We start from the raw sequence: 9,842 nt of genomic DNA on the forward strand, positions 1-9,842 counted from the left end.
TTATCAAATTTTTTCTTTGTCAGTACGTGTCATGAAAAATGATTTTAAGCCTTGAGTCCATGTTCATGGATTCTTGAGCCATCAACAAAATCACTGTAAAATATCGACATCCTATTCCTAGGCTAGATCATATGCTTGATGAATTGCATGGCTCATATCTATTTACAAAGATTGATTTGAAATCTGGATATCATTAAATTAGAATGCATATACGAGATGAATGGAAAAGAGCTTTCAAAACTAAGGTTAGATTGTATGAATGACTTGTTATGCCTCCTGGGTTAACTAATGCTCCTAGTACATTTATCTTAATGAATCGCGTTTTGATAGAATATTTAGAAAAGCATGTTGTTGTACATTTTGATGATATTTTAATTTATTCAAAGACTTTGTATGAGCATGTTAAGTAACTTTTGATTATGCTTAGGAAAGAGAAAGTTTATGCCCATTTTAATAAGTGTAGTTTTTGCATGGAAAAGTTAATTTTCTTGGCTTCATAGTTCGTAAAAATGGAGTAGAAGTAATTTCTTGCTCTAAAGCAGAAGGAATCCTTAATTTGAAGAAAAGAGATTGTAGGTAGGATTTTGAAACTTACCCCTAATTTGAGCCCAAAATAGATTTTCTTGAATTTGGCTTGTTCTTGAGGTTATTTCTCTTCGTTGTCTTCTATGGAAACATTCTTTGGAGGTGCAATTGGGATCGTCCTTGCTTGACGTATTCTCGTGTATCGACGAATTGGATTGGGGGAATGATTTCTTGGCACTTTCAGCATTGTAAGAACAAGTTTGAAGAGAAATGGTGTAGAATTGCTCTTGAATTTTGAAGAAATCTCAGAGAAGGAGACCCAAAATCTAAAAGCTTATTGCCTACTATTGGGAGCTCGATTGTTGTTCCAAACTATTGCCTAAACTTTCAACTTTACAGGGCAAGCTTAAACATACATTGAGAGCTTCAGAACCACTATGATTTTGAGATTGAAATTTCTGGATAATCCGTAAAAAATATCTACACTGGTTAGAGGACACATATTTTTATCCCTTTTTATTCAGGGTTCTTATAACCAACTACTCTATTTTTCTATTAAACAATATCGTCACAGCATACATGACATTACTGCTATGCATGAAAGAATTCATTTACAACATTTCATAAACAATGCTATGGACTTAAATGTTCATAATGAACTCATTAAAACAATATTGTTATGAACAACATAGTGGAAAACAGATAACATTAGTTTGAATAAAAATAAAGCAATGCCCTGATCTAACCTAAGGATCACTAAAAATAACATGAATGCAACTACTCTAACTTTGGTTTCTTGGCCTTGAACGCAACGTTGTCATCCGTAAATGGGTATCTTACCTTTACTTTAAAATGAGAGTAGCATGTGGTTTGAGTACTTTAATAAATACTCAGTAAGTAATCCCACTATTAGGGTCGGAATATGAATGACGTGTAATATAGTGGGACCTATCCTTTCATAAATACATTGTGGCATGGGCTTGGGCTTTGCTTTTCAGTCCGAGCAGAGTTGAATATGTTGTACTTCCCTACACACGACTCATGAATGTGCACATTGACCACCAGGTGGGTTGGTATAAGAGTACTCTATGGGTTTGCCTCGTCGAGCTTGTGCACACTCACACTACCAAATACCATGAAGGGAAAAGACCAGCATAATATCATAAGGAACATAAATATTATAAGGTATGTGTTTGTACTAATCATAATGGGGAAGTATCTCGATGCACCTCCCATATAAAATGCATGAGATCCCTAACATTAAAACACGACATAACGTTCCTATGAGACATACATACTTGATTCTTGTCATATTGTTCATGATTAACAATACATGGTTTTTCTAATGTTTCATAGGCATAGGGTGTACTAAACATAATATAGAAGTATCTCGATGCACGTGGTATACAAAATGCATGAGGTCCCATAACATCAAAGCATGACATATATTCATGGCGCTAATCATACCTCAAATCTATTCCTAGCATAGTGTTCCTATGAGATATAAATACTTGATTCATTTCATATTTTTAATAATTAACCATACATGATTTTTTAATGTCTCATAGTCCTAGAATAGTGTTTATGATATCATAGCGTAACTTGTATGCAACATATCATATATCATATCATATACATAACATAGTATATGTCATACAATCATAAAACACGACATGTGCAGGGGCCACAGGTAGCGATGTCCATTCCCCGTCATCATCCCCACCATCTATTTCATTCTCCATTTCCATGAAATTCTCTATTTATTTTTGTGGGGATCAAGGTAAGGGATTCATGGCAAGGAAGTGGCAGGGATCGGATTCCCCATGGAGAATTTTAGTGGGATTTAAATCCAAGAGTCACCAAGAGTTTTGAAGATGAAAGGCAAAGAATCTTTATACGAATAATGACTTTTTAAGGGTTAGGAACAGTGACATTGTTATGTCTCTGTTTAGTTTTAGAAAACCTTATAAATACATTTGTTATTACTATCGTAAAATGGTAAAGTAGAGCAAAGTAAAAAAAGAAAAGAAACAGAGAAGAAATAGAAGGCTTTTTCAGAGTGTTCTTTGTCTCCTTCTATCGTTAGTGTGTGGGACTTATTTCACAAATTTATGAGTTTTCGTTAACAAAATTATATCAAGCCAATGGCGAATGTGTGTCAAATTCTGCTACCGCGACTAGTGAAGACAAACTACGGGAATTGGAGCATCCATATGAAAGCTTTTCCTGGTTCTCAAGATGCATGGGAGGTGGTCGAAGAAGGGTTAGAAGAACCAAAAGATACCACGGGTTATACAGCGGCACAAAATAAGACGTTAAAAGAGGTGTGATCAAAGGATAAGGCGATACTATACATGTTGTTCCGAGCCGTTGACGAGTCGGGCTTTGCGAAGCTTGCCAATGCAACTACTTCAAAAGAAGCGACAGAAACTTTAGGAAAAGTGTTCAAAGAAATCGATCGAGTCAAGCAAGTGCGTCTCCAAACTCTTCATGACAAGTTGGAGAGCATGAAGATGAAGGAGTCAGAAAGTGTATCTGACTACATCACGCATGTACAAACTCTAGTTAACCAACTCAATCGAAATGGAGAAATGTTAGCCGAGACATGGGTTTTGGAGAAGATTTTAAGATCATAACCAACAACTTTAGAATGTTGTATGCGCGATAGAAGAGTTAAAGGACCTAGCAACGTTCACAGTCGACGAGCTAGCCAGTTTTCTCGAGGAAGACGAGCAACGTAAGAAGAAGAAGGAGGAAACACTTGATCAATCACTTCAAACCAAGGCGTCAATCAAAGATTAAAAGATACTCTACTCTTAAAATTTTGAAGGTAGAGGTTTTGATAGTGAAAGTAGTAAAAATGGTCACTGTGCTCAAGGAAGTAGTCATGAAGAATAATATAAGAAGAAGGGACAGCCGAGCCAAGCAAATTGGCATGGAAGAGGACGCAATGGAGGAAGAGGCAGTCGATCAATTTACTCCAACATTCAGTGCTACAAATGTCATAAATATGCACTATGCAAATTATTATAACTCCGACAAATGTTACAATTGTGGTAGAACATTCAGTGCTACCAATGTCATAAATATGCACTATGCAAATTATTATAATTCCGACAAATGTTACAATTGTGGTAGAGGGCCATTTTGTAAAAGATTGTCGAGCCGATAAAAAGGTGGAAGAAACAATCAACCTAGCCTTGGTGACGCAACAAACCAAGGTCTTAGGTCTTCTCTTGATGGCTAAAAATGAAGATCTGAAAGCGTAAGAACACGACGGAGAAAAAGACGATGGCGGTAGTTGTGAGGCGGTGAAAACCATTGGAAACGAGGGGATACACAGGGGATTCGGAAAAATCGCCATATTGGAGATGAGAAAATCGAAGAAGGAATCTGGATTGAACACGCAATTGACGAACGAGCCAAAGAAAATACCAGATCATCAGAAGGAGAATAGAGATTTAGAGCAACAACCAAAATCTACAGTGGATAAATCTATGGAGAAGTCTTAGTTGCAGACATTGAAATCCCTGAACGAGCGCATTTTGAAGGAGAAAGTAGAGATTGAAAAAGAAAAGAAAGCTTTTAGAATTGGAGATTGAAAGCTTAGAGAAGAATGGGCTGAGTTGAGTGGGAGTTCTTTCTATCTCACACGGGAGAAGAAAGAGAATGGGAAAGTAATTTCTAAGCTTGTGAAAAGAATTGAAGAAGTATGGAGAAAGAGAGGAATGTTAATGATAAGTCGTGGGTTCAAAACCAAGGTGCGTGCTGGAAAGTGAAATTCTTTACATTGAAGCGTGGCACCATACGGATCGAGTTGAACATCCTTCTAGTCAAACTTGGTTAGACGTGGGCGTGGGTCGGAAGAGCTATCGCGTGTCGAATATCGAATGGAGTCGAGTCACTTTACAACAAGCCTGACGCGTTATTCCACCTAATCGTCAATACGTGTCCCTCAGGCTTTCTGACACGCTTTCCCTCCCTCAAGTTGACACGTGGCCGCTTTCCCTCCCGCAAGTTGACACGTGGCCGATTTCCATCCCGCAAGTTGACACGTGGCTTGCTGGCTATCTGACGCGCTTTCCATCCCACAAGTTAACACGTGGAAAATTTTCTCTCTTCACAATGCGTCTGATGCGTTATTCCACCCAATCGTCAATACGTGTCTCTCAGGCTGTCTGACACGCTTTCCCTCCCGCAAGTTGACACGTGGCTTGCCGGCTGTCTCACGCGCTTTCCTTCCCACAAGTTGACACATGGCTTGTCGAAAAATTTTCTCTCATGAGAGTTGCAATACTGAATCTGGCCTTCAAAGTGAGTTCATTAACCTCCTTGTTCGTGAAAAGACTATAAGAAATCCAAGAATTTCATCTTTCTTAAAAGAACATATGGAACCGCCAAAATAAGTTCATTTACCTCCTTGTTTCTGAAAGAACTTTCAGAAATCCTCGAATTTCATCCTTCATTGAAAGAACATATCGAACGACTCAGATCTAAAGAAAAATTGTGAACGGCCGTATCATCGGTTTAAAGTTCGTACTGTTGTAACTCATAATCCAACCAATCAAGTTTCGTTTACATAACTTTATGCATAATAAACTTAAAAAAGTCATTATCTTCTAAAGTTCGTAGTGTTTTAACTCGTATCATGAAAAGATATAATTAAAAATGAAGGAAATTGGCACATGCAAGTGTCGAACATGCAACCTTCGAGTTATTAGCACGATGCTCTAACCAACTAAGCTAATAGGCCATAAATTTTCTTGCTTGACAGACGCTTGACGTGTTATTCCACCCAATCGTCAATATGTGTCCCTCAGGCCGTCTGACATGCTTTCCCTCCCGCAAGTTGACACGTGGCTTGCCGAAAAATTTTCTATCATGAGAGTCACAAACTGAATCTGAGAAATCCTCGAATTTCATCCTTCATAGAAGTACATATCGAACAACTCAGATCTAAAGAAAAATTGGGAACAGCCGTATCATCTATTTAAATTCGTATTGTTGTAACCCCGTATCATGAAAATATATTATGAATAATTAATAAAACTTTGCCTATGTAATTGTCGAACCTACGGCCTTTACGTTTTTTACACTACAATCTTACAACTGAGTTAAATGGTTATAGATTTTATGCACATTATAGATCGTTAGCTCCTAATCCAGCCAATCGAGTTTTGTTTACATAACTTTTTGCATAATAAACTTAAAAAAAAATCGAGTTTTATTTACATATCTTTTTGCATAATAAACTTAAAAAAGTCATTATCTTCTAAACTTCGTAGTGTTTTAACTCGTATCATGAAAATGATATAATTAAAAATGAGGGTAATTGGCCCCATGTAGGTATCGAACTTGCAACCTTTGCATTATTAGTACGACGCTCTAACCAATTGAGCTAATAGGCCAAAGGTTTTCTCACCTCACAATGCGCCTGACGCGTTATTCAACCCAATCGATAGGGTGTCTGATATGCTTTCCCTCCCGCAAGTTGACAAGTGGTTTGCCGGCTGTCTCACGCGCTTTCCTTCCCACAAGTTGACACGTGGCTTGCCGAAAAGTTTTCTCTCATGAGAGTCGAAATACTGAATATGGCCTTCAAAGTGAGTTCATTTACCCCCTTGTTCGTAAAAAGTCTCTGAGAAATCCTCGAATATCGAACGACTCAGATCTAAAGAAAAATTGTGAACGTTCGTATCATCGGTTTAAAGTTCGTAGTGTTGTAACCCCGTATCATGTTAACATATTATTAAGAATTAATAAAACTTTGCCTATGTAATTGTCGAACCTACGACCTCCACGTTTTTAACACGACAATCTTACAACTGAGTTAATTGGGCAAAGATTTTATGCACATTATAGATCGTTAGCTCCTAATCCAGCCAATCAAGTTTCGTTTACATAATTTTATGCATAATAAACTTAAAAAAGTCATTATCTTCAAAAAAAAAAATCGTAGTGTTTTAACTCGTATAATGAAAAGATATAATTAAAAATGAGGGAAATTGGCCAATGCAGGTCTCGAACCTACGACCTTCGCGTTATTAGCACGACGCTCTAACCAACTGAGCAAATAGGCCATAGATTTTCTCGCCTGACAATGCACTTGATGTGCTATTCTACCCTATCGTTAATACATGTCCCTCAGGCTGTCTGACACGCTTTCCCTCCGGCAAGTTGACACTTGGCTTGCCGGCTTTCTCATGCGCTTTCCTTCCCACAAGTTGACACGTGGTTTGCCGAAAAATTTTCTGTCATGAGAGTCGCAATACTGAATTTAGCCTTCAAAGTGAGTTCATTTACCTCCTTGTTCGTGAAAAGACTCTTAGAAATACTCGAATTTCATCTTTCGTAAAAGAACATATCGAACGGCCAAAATAAGTTCATTTACCTCCTTCTTGTTCCTGAAATGACTCTCAGAAATCCTCGAATTTCATCCTTCATGTAAGAACATATCGAACGACTCAGATCTAAAGAAAATTTTGAACGGCCGTATCATCGGTTTAAAGTTCGTACTGTTGTAACCCCGTATCATGAAAAGATATTATGAAGAATTAAAAAAACTTGGTCTATGAAATTGTCGAACCTACGACCTCCACGTTTTTAAAACAATAATCTTACAACTGAGCTAATTGGGCATAGGTTTTATGCACCTTATAGGTCTTTAGCTCTTAATACTGCCAATCGAGTTTTGTTTACATAACTTTATGCATAATAAACTTAAAAAAGTCATTATCTTCTAAAGTTCGTAGTGTTTTAACTCGTATCTTGAAAAGATATAATTAAAAATGAATGAAATTGGTCCATTCAAGTGTCAAACTTGCGACGTCCACGTTATTTGAACAATGCTCTAACCAACTAAGCTAATAGGCCATTGACTTTCTTGCCTAACAATGCGCCTGACGCGTTATTCCACCCAATCGTCAATACGGGTCCCTCAGGCTGTCTGACACGCTTTCCCTCCCGCAAGTTGACACGTGGCTTGCCGGCTTTCTCACGCGTTTTCCTTCCCACAGGTTGACACGTGGCTTGCCGAAAAATTTTCTCTCATGAGAGTCGCAATACTGAATCTGGCCTTCAAAGTGAGTTCATTTACCTCCTTGTTCGTGAAATGAGAAATACTCGAATTTCATCTTTCGTAAAAGAACATATCGAATGGCCAAAATATGTTCATTTACCTCCTTCTTGTTCCTGAAATGACTCTCAGAAATCCTCGAATTTCATCCTTCGTTGAAGAAAATATCGAACGACTCAGATCTAAAGAAAAATTGTGAACGGCCGTATCATCGGTTTAAAGTTCGTACTGTTGTAACCCCGTATCATGTAAAGATATTATTAAGAATTAATAAAACTTGGCCTATGTAATTTTCGAACCTACGACCTCCACGTTTTTAACACGACAATCTTACAACTGAGTTAATTGGGCAAAGATTTTATGCACATTATAGATCGTTAGCTCCTAATCCAGCCAATCGAGTTTCGTTTACATAATTTTATGCATAATAAACTTAAAAAAGTCATTATCTTCAAAAAAAAATCGTAGTGTTTTAACTCGTATCATGAAAAGATATAATTAAAAATGAGGGAAATTGGCCGATGCAGTTGTCGTACCTGCAACCTTCACATTATTAGCACAAAGCTCTAACCAACTAAGCTAACAAGCCATAGATTTTCTCACCTAACAATGCGCCTGATGCGTTATTCCACCCAATCGTCAATACGTGTCCCTCAGGCTGTCTGACACGCTTTCCCTCCCGCAAGTTGACACGTGGCTTGCCGGCTGTCTCACGCGCTTTCCTTCTCCACAAGTTGACACGTGGCTTGACAAAAAATTTTCTCTCATGAGAGTCGAAATACTGAATCTGGCCTTCAAAGTGAGTTCATTTACCTCCTTGTTCGTGAAAAGACTCTAAAAAATCCTCAAATTTCATCTTTCATAAAAGAACATATCGAACGGCCAAAACTAGTTCATTTACCAACTTCTTGTTCCTGAAATGACTCTCATAAATCCTCTAAAGAAAAACTGTGAACGGCCGTATCATCGGTTTAAAGTTCGTAGTGTTGTAACCCCGTATCATGTAAATATATTATTAAGAATTAATAAAACTAGGCCTATATAATTGTCGAACCTACGACCTCCACGTTTTTAACACGATAATCTTACAACTGAGCTAATTGGGCAAAGATTTTATGCAAATTATAGATCGTTAGCTCCTAATCCAGCCAATCGAGTTTCGTTTACGTAACTTTATGCATAATAAACTTAAAAAAAGTCATTATCTTCTAAAAATCGTAGTGTTTTAACTCGTATAATGAAAAGATATAATTAAAAATGAGGGAAATTGGCCCATGCAGGTCTCGAACCTGCAACCTTCGCGTTATTAGCACGACGCTCTAACCAACTGAGCTAATAGGCCATAGATTTTCTTGCCTGACAATGCACTTGACGTGTTATTCTACCCTATCGTTAAGACGTGTCCCTCAGGCTGTCTGACACGCTTTCCCTCCGGCAAGTTGACACTTGGCTTGCCGGCTTTCTCACGCGCTTTCCTTCCCACAAGTTGACACGTGGCTTGCCGAAAAATTTTCTCTCATGAGAGTCGCAATACTGAATCTGGCCTTCAAAGTGAGTTCATTTACCTCCTTGTTCGTGAAAAGACTCTGAGAAATACTCGAATTTCATCTTTCGTAAAAGAACATATCGAACGGCCAAAATAAGTTCATTTACCTCCTTCTTGTTCCTGAAATGACTCTCAGAAATCCTCGAATTTCATCCTTCATGTAAGAACATATCGAACGACTCAGATCTAAAGAAAATTTTGAACGGCCGTATCATCGGTTTAAAGTTCGTACTGTTGTAACCCTGTATCATGAAAAGATATTATGAAGAATTAAAAAAACTTGTTCTATGGAATTGTCGAACCTACGACGTCCACGTTTTTAAAACAATAATCTTACAACTGAGCTAATTGGGCATAGGTTTTATGCACCTTATAGGTCGTTAGCTCTTAATACTGCCAATCGAGTTTTGTTTACATAACTTTATGCATAATAAACTTAAAAAAGTCATTATCTTCTAAAGTTCGTAGTGTTTTAACTCGTATCTTGAAAAGATATAATTAAAAATGAATGAAATTGGTCCATTCAAGTGTCAAACTTGCGACGTCCACGTTATTTGCACAATGTTCTAACCAACTAAGCTAATAGGCCATTGACTTTCTTGCCTAACAATGCGCCTGACGCGTTATTCCACCCAATCGTCAATACGTGTCCCTCAGGCTGTCTGACACGCTTTCCCTCCCGCAAGTTGACACGTG

The 9,842-nt window shown here is 37.8% G+C and overlaps 3 non-coding genes across 3 annotated transcripts; all 3 read right to left on the reverse strand.

Annotated features, from left to right (window-relative positions):
- Positions 1–5,204: 5,204 nt before the first annotated feature.
- On the reverse strand, positions 5,205–5,278 carry TRNAI-AAU. Its single transcript has one exon. It is a non-coding gene; the product is annotated as a tRNA-Ile (tRNA).
- A 1,253-nt stretch (positions 5,279–6,531) lies between these two features.
- Positions 6,532–6,605, reverse strand: TRNAI-AAU. The gene has a single exon. It is a non-coding gene; the product is annotated as a tRNA-Ile (tRNA).
- Positions 6,606–8,868: 2,263 nt separating this feature from the next.
- On the reverse strand, positions 8,869–8,942 carry TRNAI-AAU. The gene has a single exon. It is a non-coding gene; the product is annotated as a tRNA-Ile (tRNA).
- Between the last annotated feature and the right edge of the window lie 900 nt (positions 8,943–9,842).

Source organism: Cucurbita maxima, unplaced genomic scaffold, assembly GCF_002738345.1.
Source record: "Cucurbita maxima cultivar Rimu unplaced genomic scaffold, Cmax_1.0 Cma_Scf00207, whole genome shotgun sequence".
NCBI classification, from domain to species: Eukaryota; Viridiplantae; Streptophyta; class Magnoliopsida; order Cucurbitales; family Cucurbitaceae; genus Cucurbita; species Cucurbita maxima.